Raw genomic sequence first — 12,887 nt, 5'->3', positions numbered from 1 at the left:
CACCTTCTCAACACACATATGGTTCAAACAAACCTGTGACCATTTGTGGTTCAAAAAATGGTTCAAATGGCTCTGAGCACTATGGGACTCAACTGCTGAGGTCATTAGTCCCCTAGAACTTAGAACTAGTTAAACCTAACTAACCTAAGGACATCACACACATCCATGCCCGAGGCAGGATTCGAACCTGCGACCGTAGCGGTCTCGCGGTTCCAGACTGCAGCGCCAGAACTGCGCGGCCACTTCGGCCGGCGACCATTTGTGCTGCCCTTTTTTAAATGCATTCACTCCCATGGTAGTCCTATTTGGTATGGGGTCTCTCTAACTTTGGCAATATTCTAACATGGATAACAAGTGTTTTATATGCCATTTCCTTTCTAGACTGACTGAATTTTCCTAGGATCCTACCAATGTACCAATGAACCACAGACTGCCATTTGCTTCACCTATGACAGACTGTGAGACCGTTTCACTTCATATCCCCGCAAATTGCTCACTCTCCTATTTGTACAAGTTGGCCAATTTCAATTGTGACTCACTGATAGTGTAGCCAAAAGATACTATGTTTATATGTTTTGGGGAGTAAACCATTTTATATTTCTGAACATTTGAAGTTTGTCGTAAATCTTTGAACAATTTTGAAATCTGTCTGAATATTAGAGCAGATTTTTTCTAACAGTACTTCATTATAGATACGCAACTATCATCTCCAAACAGTTTTGATGTAATTATTAACACTGTCTGCCACATCACTGATATACAATATGAACGGTAAGGGTTCCAATACAGTTCCATGGGACATGCGTGACGTTACTAATCTGTCAATGACTGTTCTTCCTAGGTAACATGCTGTGTCCTCCCTAGAAAGATATTCTGAATCCAGTCACTAATTTCATCCTACACCACATAAATCACAATTTCCTTATTAAGTGTTGCTGTGGTACAGAGTCAAATGCTTTTAGAAATCAGGAAAAATTATATCTAGCCAACCGCCTTGATCCATGGCTTTCAGGATGTTATGTGACAAATGCTCGAGTTGGTTTTTATATATGTTTTTTGGAATTCATGCTGGTTGGCATGGAGAAGGTTGTTCTTGCTGGTTGGCATGGAGAAGGTTGTTGTGTTCAAGAAATCTCATTATGTCTGAGTTCAGGATATATTCTAAGAAGTTACAGCAAATGGATGTCAAAGACACTGGACAGTAGTTTCGTGGATCACTGCTGTTACATTTCCTTGTAAGGCGGGTGCGTGTGATCTGTCTCTCTTCCACCTAAAGTATATTAGTCAAAGAGTGGCTAATTCAATTGTAAATTCCATGTAGAATATGATATGGACCTTTGTTTAAATTTTGAAATTACAGCTGTTTCTAAATTCCACTATTGTCTTTGCTGTGGTGCTAGAATTAAGGTAAGGCAGTACTCCTAGATTTTTCCACTGTAAAGATGCCTTTGAAAACCGAGTTCAGCATTTCCGCTTCTCATCTGCTACCATCAATTTCAGTTCCTGTGTCATCTATGAGTCTATAGACCCTCACTTTGGCACTGCTCACAGCCTTTACATACAACCAGAATTTCTTTCATTTTGTAACAGATCTTTTGCTAAGCTTCTGCTGTGGTACTCCTTGAAGGTTTCACACGTTTGCACATCAAAGACAGGCAAGTATTTTTCATTTGGGATCTCTCAATCTGTAGCTATGATACCTATTACATTTATTGTGCAGTTATTGTTTCCTGACAAGTTCTCTTTACAGATACTGTACAGCATGTGGGGAGCCCCCCCATACTGAAAAAATTCTACTAGGTTCTTATCTATCCTGTGCTTTATAAACTATACTTGTAAACATTGGCAACAGTTTCTGAATATACTGCAGGCCAGAGCTAAATGTTTTAGGTTCCTCTTTGAGATGTGACGTTTAGTTTACTGAACATGTTGATATTTCTACTTGTTTTACGTGTCCTTTCTACTTTGTAAGCGTTATTGCTAAAACTGCCTCACTATCAGTGATACTACCTTCAACATTGACATTCTCAAAGGGCATCAAGAATATTTGTTACCATTAGATCTCAATACATTTTACACTATGATCAGGCTTTCAAACTTTATGTTCCTGGTTGTTTTCAGAGAAAGCATGTAGTACTGTTTCAGAAGATGTCTTGTCAGGCCCACCACTTAAACTGTAATTATTCCAAATAATGATCAGATAATTGAAGTCTCCTCCAGTGATGACTGTGTGACTGGGTAACATACCATTGTTACCTGACTAAAAGATGACCCTGAGTGTAAGTTGTTGAAGAGGATCCTTGAGTATTTTTTTTATTTTAAACATATTTTGGCTAATCCAATTTACAAACAGCTTTATTGAAGTAAATTGCCTAAAATAAAAAGTTAACTCTATATATTGTAAACATTTGTGGTGTTTTCTTACATTATACGATACTAGAGATGCAAGTAGTTTTTCGATGAACTACATGGAAAGCTGGTATACTGGTGTTTTGCACCATAACTGAAGCTCTACCATTATCATAGTCGTCACACACCAACTCGTACTTGCTTTGAATTCAGAGACACAGGCACTTGGAAAATTCCACTGTCTCCCCACGGTCTTCCTCTGGATAATTTCTACAGTAATAGGGATGATTTGGTCAGTGAACAACACATACCAGAATGTACAGATTCCCCAGTAGATATATAGCAAAAGTTTTATTAAAAATTGCATAAATAAACTTCACAGATCTTTTGTGACAAGAGGAAGAGTTGAAAACTTGAAAATAACAATCAGTTCCTGTTGGTATTGCATCTGTTAAACACTTCTGATCAGGTAAATCAAGTTCCTAATATGCACATCAAAACAGTTTTGCATCACCCTGGTTCCCAGAACTACTGAAGACAGACATTGGTTGTGGATATGGAATCAGAGATCCAGTCCCTTTGACTGTTCGGAGATGTCACTAAACTGCCTAAAGATGTGAACAACCATGCATGAGCAGCGCCTATTAGACGGAAGGGGTCCGACAGCAGATCAGTTCCAGTCATTCCACCACGAAGGAGGTACATGGCTTGTGTTGTCTGTTCTTCAACCATGTCTAGACGATTAATACTGCAGCTCAATTGTGTCCGCATTGTTACTTCATGCCAGGAAGAGCTCTCAAGAAGGGGTGTGTCCAGGCGTCTCGGAGTGAATCAAAGCAATCTTGTTCAGACATGGAGGAGATACAGAGAGACAGGAACTGTCGACGACATGCCTCGCTCAGGCCACCCAAGGGCTACTACTGCAGTGGATCACCGCTATCTACGGATTGTGGCTCGGAGGAACCCTGACAGCAACACCACCATGTTGAATGATGGTGTTCGTGCAGCCACAGGATGTCTTGTTATGATTCAAACCGTGCGCAATAGGCTGCAAGATGCACAACTTCACTCCCAACGTCCATCTTTGCAACCATGACACCATGCAGTGTGGTACTGATGTGCCCAACAACATGCTGAATGGACCACTCAGGATTGGCATCAAGTTCTTTTCACCGATGAGTGTCACATATGCCCTCAACCAGACAATAGTCAGAGACGTGTTTGGAGGCAACCCGGTCAGGCTAAACACCTTAAACACACTGTCCAACAAGTGCAGCAAGGTGGTGGTTCCCTGCTGTTTTGGGGAGGCACTATGTGGGGCTGATGCACACCGCTGGTGGTCACGTAGGGCACCGTAACAGCTGAATGATACATGAATGCCATCCTCAGACCGATAGTGCAACCATATTGGCAGGATATTAGTGAGGCATTCGTCTCCATGGACGACAATTTGCACCCCCATCGTGCACATCTTGTGAATGACTTCCTTCAGGATAACAACATCGCTCAATTACAGTGGCCAGCATGTTCTCCATAGATAAACCCTATCGAACATACCTAGGATCGATTGAAAAGGGCTGTATATGGATGACGTGACCCACCAACCACTCTGAGGGATCTACACCGCATTGCTGTTGAGGAGTGGGACAATCTGGACCAACAGTGTCTTGATGAACTTGTTGATAGTATGCCATGACGAATGCAAGCGTGCATCAACGCGAGAGGATGTGCTACTGGGTATTAGAGGTATCGGTGTGTACAGCAATCTGGACCACCACCTTTGAAGGTCTTGCTGTATGGTGGTAGAACATGCAACGTGTGGTTATAATGAGCAATAAAAAGGGTGGAAATGATGTTTATGTTGATCTCTATTCCAATTTTCTGTACAGGTTCCGGAATCGAGGTGATGCAATACTTTTTTTTGAGGTGTGTAGTTTGTCTTGATGAGTAACTAGTTCAAAGAAGAATGGCAGAGTATCCAAGATTGAAGTCTCCAAACACAATCACAGTAATAAGTCTAGGGGGCACAGAGCGTTGAGAGGCCAAGTATCTCCATAGCCAGAGCGAAGACTTGACAGCTCAACGTGGCTGCAGAAGGTGACAATCCCACACTGGCTAGCTGGTTGCAACTTAGTCCAAGGTCGATGATAGAACTGCAGGACAATGGACACTTCACAGAGTCAGTGGCTGGCGAACTGCTAGGCCAATTGGTGTTGTAAGCCCTGAGTGCATTCTCACAGTGAACTGCCATGTCGAGGTTGTGAGCTGGCATATATATGGTCACGGTACAAGGACATGACACCACAGAGGTAAACCAATACCTTAGAGCGCACTGCCGCAGTGATGAATGCATGCTCTGTTGACAAGCCTCTTGTGGTGGCTGCTGGAGATTCCGAGGATAAGTCTGTCTGTGGTTGGTGTCCAGAAAGTTTACTAACATGCGATGTGAGTGCGGATTGATGTTTGGCTTGCAGGTGCTTGTCCTGGTTGCAATGGATAATACTTTAAGCTTGCAAGTATGCTGGATGCAAGAGAGTGTGTGTGTGTGTGTGTGGGGGGGGGGGGGGGGGGGGTTCACTGGTTGGCAGGTAGCCTAGACAGCAGCACAGGAAGCCTTTGCCGTGTTTCTCTTGCTCCTACTAAATGACATTCAGCTAAAGTTCATGAAAGCTTTCCTGATTTGATCCCCTACACATTTATCATGTAGAACTGGTGATATCTAATTTATTGTTCTTTATCTGATGTCAACTACAAAAACCCATTTCTGCAATATCAAATCTTCTTCCTGCTGCAAAGTTGATTGTGGCACATTTTTCATGAATAACCATTATTGGTGACTTAAAATTGGTGTCCTACTGCCTGCATGAAGCAACTGAACTGCACCTGTAACTCCATATTTCTGAACAGTCACAACTGCAAATTGCATCCATTATGAGCCACTGCAGTTTCCTATAAGCCTCTTGTCTCCGTAGTGCTGAACTGGTAAAAATCTGACTACTTTGGACCAACAATGCACTTCATCATTTATTGCCAACTTTGAAAATCAACAGTGCTGCTCTAGAGCTGTTTTACAACCTTACATTTCATTTACTGTGTCACATTTTGAGTGTCCTGCGTGAATGTACTTATGTTAGTACAAATGTGTACCGAGTATTTGTCCACTTGCAAAGTCAGTTAAGTTTTGGCTATATTTAATTTCAGGTTAGTTGCAGTTTAAATGTGGTAGATGGATTGCATTCCCACAATTGGCAGCACTACAAAATTTATTGCCTGTTTGCCACTACCCTCCCAACATTTGCCCAAAATTGTGCCACTGCACCCCATCCCACCCCACCCTTCTAAAATCATCAAATTAAATCTGTATGTGACCTCAAGTACTAAACTTCATCTGCAAATGTAAGTTGACTCCTGCATTATGTTAGCACACAATGTAAAGACCTTGAACTCGGCACCAAAGTAGTTTCTGCAAATGTAAGCTGACCCTGTACTTTTCAAATGACACATTGGGAAGAAAGCTCATCTTAAAGTCACGTAAATATGGTATGTAGTGTAAGGAGCTGAGGTTCTCTCTAAAATTTTCAGTTATATGTGGGGGCAAGTGTCTTACTTGACAGTAAGACAAAATTGTAAGTGTACATCCACAGTTGGTACGGAATCTTGCCCAAACAATATCACATGCAAAAGAAAATTTGCCTGTGAACAGCTAACAGCTTCCCAGAAAGAAATACCATGTGTTAATGTTTAGTAAGCAAGTACTTGACACAGGTTTTTCAGTATTTACATTACTTTACTGACTGAGGATTCTGAATACATACCACCCCCCCCCCCCTCCCCCCAACATTACTCTACTTTTTTTCCAGCAGTTCCTTTCTGCAGTGATCAAAGTGAAGTTGTACGATCAACCTGCACTCCCAAAAAATTTTTCTCTCTAACTCATTCAGTTTCTTTGCCACCAATTAAGTGTTGCATGAATGGATAGGAGAGCTCATGACTTCTTTTACTTTATTTTACCAACAGTTTATTCTTGTGTAGCTAGGAAAGGAGTCTATCAATTGGTGTCAATCTTTTATATCAACTGCAGAGGTGAGTCGGATTTTATGAGCATATTTGTGTTGACATCTGCTGACAAAAAAAGAGAAGTATCCGTGAGGTTTAGTGGAAGATCACTGATGAAACAGTATGAAAAGGAGAGAGCCCAGCATTGAGCATTTTCAGAATCCTCAGCTCATTAGGAGTTTGTTAAATAATTGGAACCGCCAATCTGCACCACATCCGGTGCCATCTGATCCTAACTGCTTTAGAAATAGAGAGAGATTAATGATATCAAAAGCCTTACTTAGGTCAATGAAAAGTCCAGCAGAGAACTCCTTTTGACTGAATGATTTAAGATTTTGGTCTGTGAAACTGTAAAGTGCACCATTAACAATCCTGTTTTAACAAAATCCAAATAGGTTTGGTCACAAAGGCTGTTTTTCATGCCAGATGACCTTTTCAATTATCTTAGATATAGCTTGCAGTATCAAAATAGGACAGTTACTATTTATATTAAGACTGCTCACTTTCTTGAAAAGCAGAATTACCTTCGAGGTCTTTAATATTTCTTTGAAAAACATACTACTTACTGAACTTTTTGTAACAATTTCAACAGAAACATTTTTTTAAATAATCTAGGATACCCTCAACTGCACGTAAGTAAGATGATTTTGTGGCTCTAAAGAATTTTAATATCTTTTGCTCAGTTACTGGGGTCAGTAAAATTGAGGTGCCTGTTGTTGGGAGTAGAGTTTTGCACGATTCTTCTGGTACTGGCATTCACTGAAAACTGCTGTTAAATAATCCACACATATTTGAGACCCAAGCTTCATGCAGAATGTACCATGTTCAAATAACTTGTAGGAATTCAGCTGGATGAAGTTGTCGACAACCACCGATACTTCGACAGGTGAGCACCCTGGCTGGGCACTGCTTCATGCTCGCAGTCTGACTGGGAATTTCATTCTGAAATGCCTGGCATTTGGTGAAATCTGAATGTTGCCATGGCTTGGAGTCATGTTCTGTGATAAATCTCACTTAGAAAGCTTTTGATGGTGCAGTTTTATCCACGCTAGGGAAAGGTTTAAATTTTGCACCGACATCCAAGCATTTCCCAGTGGTTGATTTTTATTACTTTTATTGAACAGGCTGTTTTTAAACTACCTCCTGAGACTTCAGAGTAGGCTAGGAGGGAGGCATGTTGTGTGCTGAATGTGGCATGTCCATCCAAGAGTAACATAAGCAGCAGCACAGTGGGCTGCTTTATATTCACTTAGAGTTGTTGCAGAGATTGGTATTTTACCCATGATCACAGGCAATGCTATAGATTTTCTGGAAAAGCAGGATCACATTCAAAAGATGCAGTGTTTACAATCCAATTTGGTGTACTACAGGACTCGTTCTCACCTCATAAAATGTTGAGAGAAAGACTAACAACTTCCCGAAGAGAAGTTCCATGTCACAGGAGACAATTAAGAGTTTTAATACTTATTATGCTGTTCCCCCAAGGTTAAATGGCCTCCTCAAGATACACAAAGAAGGAGTTCCTCTTCATCCAATTGTGAGTACCATTGGTGCTCTGACGTATCATGTAGCAAAATACCTTGCTACTCTGTTGAGCCCACTAGTTGACAAGTGTTAGCATCATTTAAAGAACTAGGCAGATTTATGTTGAATAGAGGGAATGTGTTTGAATGACTGATATTCTAGTAATGTCTGATGGGGTCCCTCTCTCCACTCTTGTTCCTCTGTCTCGTTCATTACAGTTAATTGAGGTTAGGTTTGGTGTTGAATTAATGAACCTATTATGACATTTGTGTACTTCCACTTACTTTTTATTCAATGACCAGTACTACGGGTAGACAGATGGAGTTTTGATGGGAAGCCCGTTGTCACCTATTATTGCAAATTTGTTTATGGAAGACTTTGAAGAACGTGCCTTGGTGTCCAGCAGCTTTGAAACCTGTATGTTTTTTTGCAGATATGGATATGATACTTTTGTTGTTAGGTCTCATGGCAGTGAGAATCTAAATGGCTTTTTAGAACATTTGAATTCAATTCAACTGAATAGTCATTTAACGATGAAGGTGGGAAAGGGTGGTTGCCTTCCCTCCCTTGATGTGTCAGTCAGGAGGAAGGCTGCTGGTTCATTGAGCCATGCTGGTTAGAGGAAGCCTACTAGTGCTGACAGTTGTCAGTCTGGCTCAATGTGAAGGGGTACTTTGCACCTGGGTTCATAGGGCCACATCACATCAGGCCCTCACAGTTCGTCAGTTGAGTTAAACCATTAACATGTCACCTTTCATCAGAAAGATACCATGCACTGGGTGAGTGGTGACGGTAACAGAGTTGGCACCAAGGGCTACAGCCTTTCTGCCTTATACAAGCAGTAAGTTCAACAAGATTGATCATATTTTGAGGAAATATGATGTGAAATGTGTTTTCTGACCTCCATCTAAGATTCGGGTCCTTTTCGGCTCTGTCACGGATAATCGTGTTTATGTAAGACAGGTGTCTGTAGTGATCCTTGCAGCTGTGCCTCGTCATATGGGTCAGACTGTCAGGACTGCGGAGGATCGGTGTACTGATGATTTATTTTCCCAGAATTGATATGCAAACAGAGGCATTAAATTCACTTTCAAAGAAATTACTCAGTGCAGTTTTGTCTTGAAAATGACAGGGTGGTCAACTATCGAAATATTGGCAGATATTGACATCGTCATCCCACTACATTCCGACAAGGTATTCGAAATTCACACACACGTGTTTCATCTGAAGTTTCTGTTGAATTCAGCCAGAGGCATTCAGTTGTGTCCTACTTGACTTTGATTACTATGGTACCACTGACAACTTCGCAGAGGTCTTTATATTAAGTACGTTTGCAATATATCAATGGTTTGAGATCTACTTTGCTTTTCACATGACAGTGTCAATCTTTTTCACTTTTGAAAGTGCCTTTGAAAATTTGGGTCACAGTTTGTTTTGCTTTCTATGTACAGTTTTTTTTCCCTAATGAGATGATTATTCCCTTAGTGATTTACCATTATGTCCTTTAATGCTTTTCCATACATCTTGCAAGAGCAAAGGCAGTTTTAAAATACTGACCTATGCTACCAATAAATATTCTCTCCTTTTCTTTGTGTGTCACTATCTTGATAAATGTTTACCCATGCAATACTGTAAAATGCTGGACCAATGTTATATTACAGTATTAGATGTGGTTGACATATTGGTTCAATTCTCTGCAATATGGTGCAGTTTACAACAAAGAAGAATATTATAAAAAGGGGATCTTCATTTGTATATCTACATTTTTATGAACACAGAATATGTTCACTGACTTCTTTTTTGTTTATTGGCAAAAGATTTACCTGCCACAAATTTGTGCTTCCTTTTTGTCCATCTTATATGTGACACCAACACACTGTCACTCGGATGTGCAATTCGGGTACTGTGAAATGGCGGGTTAAAAGACTATTGTTGCTATGTACTGCACTGTAGCTATACTTGAACATCACGAACTGTTTGCAAATGTAGTAAAATTGGAAGAAAGTATAGATATTAATGCAGCCTCACAACAGTTTATGTTAATTACTTGACACCAGTTCGTATTAGTTAACACACCCATCAGTATGCTGTCCTTTACTGATTGATTGTGCAGTAATTACGTATCTGAAACACCTGAACAGCTTATTTAATGTACATATAAAGCATTCTATACATGTTTGTAACTTTGTAAAGGTGACAGGAATACTTCCTAAAACTTAAGAACTGGGCACGAGCTCCAGGTCAATAATGACAAATTTTATACTTGCGTATTGTACTTTCTGTTAATACTCACCATGCCTATCTTCCCAACAAAAGTTTGATCAAACAACACAAAATATTTGTATTAACTGATTAATAATTTTCCAATAACTTGTTTCTGTTTATGGTATGTTACTAGCAAAAGAACTTCTGCAAGAATTTAATATGAGCACAAAGGTAGAGTGGGGAGGGGGAGGGTGCATGTATTATTATTAACACAAAATGGACTACAAGAAACACTAGCTACTTACACATATATTATGCTGTTGAAAGCAAAGGCATTAGATGGCAGTAGTGTAACACTTGTAACTTAATGGTCTGTGTAAAAAATGAAAACGGTACATATATAGAAGATTAGACATAATGTATGACCCAGAAATGTTGTTTACGGGCAGGTTCAAATGGCTCTGAGCACTATAGGACTTAACATCTGAGGTCATCATTCCCCAAGAACTTAAACCTAACTACCCTGTGCGGCTGTTTGCTGATGATGCTGTGGTGTATGGGAAGGTGTCACCGTTGAGTGACTGTAGGAGGATACAAGATGACTTGGACAGGATTTGTGATTGGTGTGAAGAATGGCAGCTAAGTCTAAACATAGATAAATGAAAATTAATGCAGATGAATAGAAAAAAGAATCCCGTAATGTTTGAATACTCCATTAGTAGTGTAGCGCTTGACACAGTCATGTCGATTAAATATTTTGGCGTAACATTGCAGAGCGATATGAAGTGGGACAAGCATGTAATGGCAGTTGTGGAGAAGTCAGATAGTCATCTTCGGTTCATTGGAAGAATTTTGGGAAGATGTGGTTCATTTGTAAAGGAGACCACTTATAAAACACTAATGCGACCTATTCTTGAGTACTACTCGAGTGTTTGGGATCCCTATCAGGTCACATTGAGGGAGGACATAGAAGCAATTCTGAGGCAGGCTGTTAGATTTCTTACTGGTAGGTTTGATCATCACACAAGTGTTACAGAAATGCTTCAGTAACTCAGGTGGGAGTCTCTGGAGGAAAGGAGGCGTTCTTTTCGTGAATCGCTACTGAGGAAATTTAGAGAACCAGCATTTGAGGCTGACTGCAGAACAGTTTTACTGCTGCCAACTTATGTTTCGTGGAAAGACCACAAAGATTCGATAAGCGAGATTAGGGCTCATACAGAGGCATATAGGCAGTCATTTTTCCCTCGTTCTGTTTGGGAGTGGAACAGGGAGAGAAGATGCTAGTTGTGGTACAAGGTACCCTCCGCCACACACCGTATGGTGGATTGCGGAGTATGTATGTAGATGTAGATCTAGAACCTAAGGACATCACACACATTCATGCCCGAGGCAGGATTCGAACCTGCGACCGTAGCGGTCGCACGGTTCCAGACTGAATCGCCTAGAACTGCTCGGCAATACCGGCCGGCTTTATGGGCAGGTTCAACATAAATGTAATATATAAAGGCTTGTACAATTCTAAAGTAACCTACTGGCCAAGAAGGGGTGGTTATCATTTTCCTAGACTTAGGAATGGGAATTTTTATGACTGGCTGTAGAAAATATGGTAACAATCTGTTCTTCATGGTTGACATTAAATGCCAGATACCAATATAAATGACTCAGCATTTGTGTGAAGATTAAAATAATAGAGATGAGCTCCTTTCACATTCATATCGTGAGCCTAAAATAATGCCATCCCACCTTTCAAGTGTGAATTGTGTTCTGGAGTGACAAATTTTTTTATTAATAGAAAAAGGGACTTGTACACAAAGAAGACTAAAGTTGAGTATGTGACACTTTATAATGGCAAAGACACTGCCTGACCAAAAAAGTGAGGTACTGAGAAGATATGGTCAAATTTCCTTGTAACTTCGTATATGTACACATTTTCGGTGGGTATGTAAATGATAAGTGTCTCTGATCTCTGTGACATGTACAACAGCCACCAGAGTGCATTAAAGTTGTTTCTGTTTACAGTTCCAGGTTTGGTAGAACACAAAAGTGGCGTAAACAATGACAGATGATGTGTGTTCACTGTGAAGGACATATATCCAGTGTCTCTGTGTTCCCACTAACATACATCACTAAAAACCTGTCTTGATCTGGAAGAGCATTATAAAGTTTTGGTTTCACGCCAGATGGTGACATACTTGTCACTGCTCAATGGCAAGGTACTGCCTGTATCTTTACTAATGCTACTTAAACCCAGGCTTAACCTATGACAAAATTCTTTTCAGTGTTTAGACAATTCAGAATTAAAGACAGCCCTACCATTTACATTCAGTAAAAATAGCCTGTTCATAACTGATGATAAAATGCAATACCTAACTATATCTTTGACATAAAACTAGATTATCAATATTACATTGGACAGTTACTGCATAAATTATATAAAGCAATATAATGTTAAAAAGAGCTTGTAAACCTAAATGAATAGTGTCCACATAATAAACAAAGGTATATTTATAATTGTTAGATTTTATATTTCATGCAGGTACTGCTTGAAAATGAGCTATGCACATTTCTAGAAGGGGAAAAATAACATGATAAAAAATAAATTGCAGCTCTGCTGGAACATATGTATAAAAATTGTTTCATTAAATAAAGATGTTACTTCATTTTCTATTTATGAGCACTGTCAGTCAACATTATTTTTACATGAGAAGTGATTAACTAAACAGATGCTAATAAATGTTATTAATACATTATAA

General features: G+C 39.9%; 1 protein-coding gene across 2 annotated transcripts in view; it reads right to left on the bottom strand.

The window, feature by feature from the left end:
* Positions 1–12,887, bottom strand: part of LOC124722953 (myotubularin-related protein 2) — a 184,795-nt gene that overhangs the window by 122,415 nt on the left and 49,493 nt on the right. The window lies entirely within an intron of this gene.

Source organism: Schistocerca piceifrons, chromosome X (assembly GCF_021461385.2).
Source record: "Schistocerca piceifrons isolate TAMUIC-IGC-003096 chromosome X, iqSchPice1.1, whole genome shotgun sequence".
Classification (NCBI taxonomy): Eukaryota; Metazoa; Arthropoda; class Insecta; order Orthoptera; family Acrididae; genus Schistocerca; species Schistocerca piceifrons.
The sequence above is the reverse complement of the archived record's forward strand: the minus strand, read 5'-3'. Positions and strand labels throughout refer to the sequence as shown.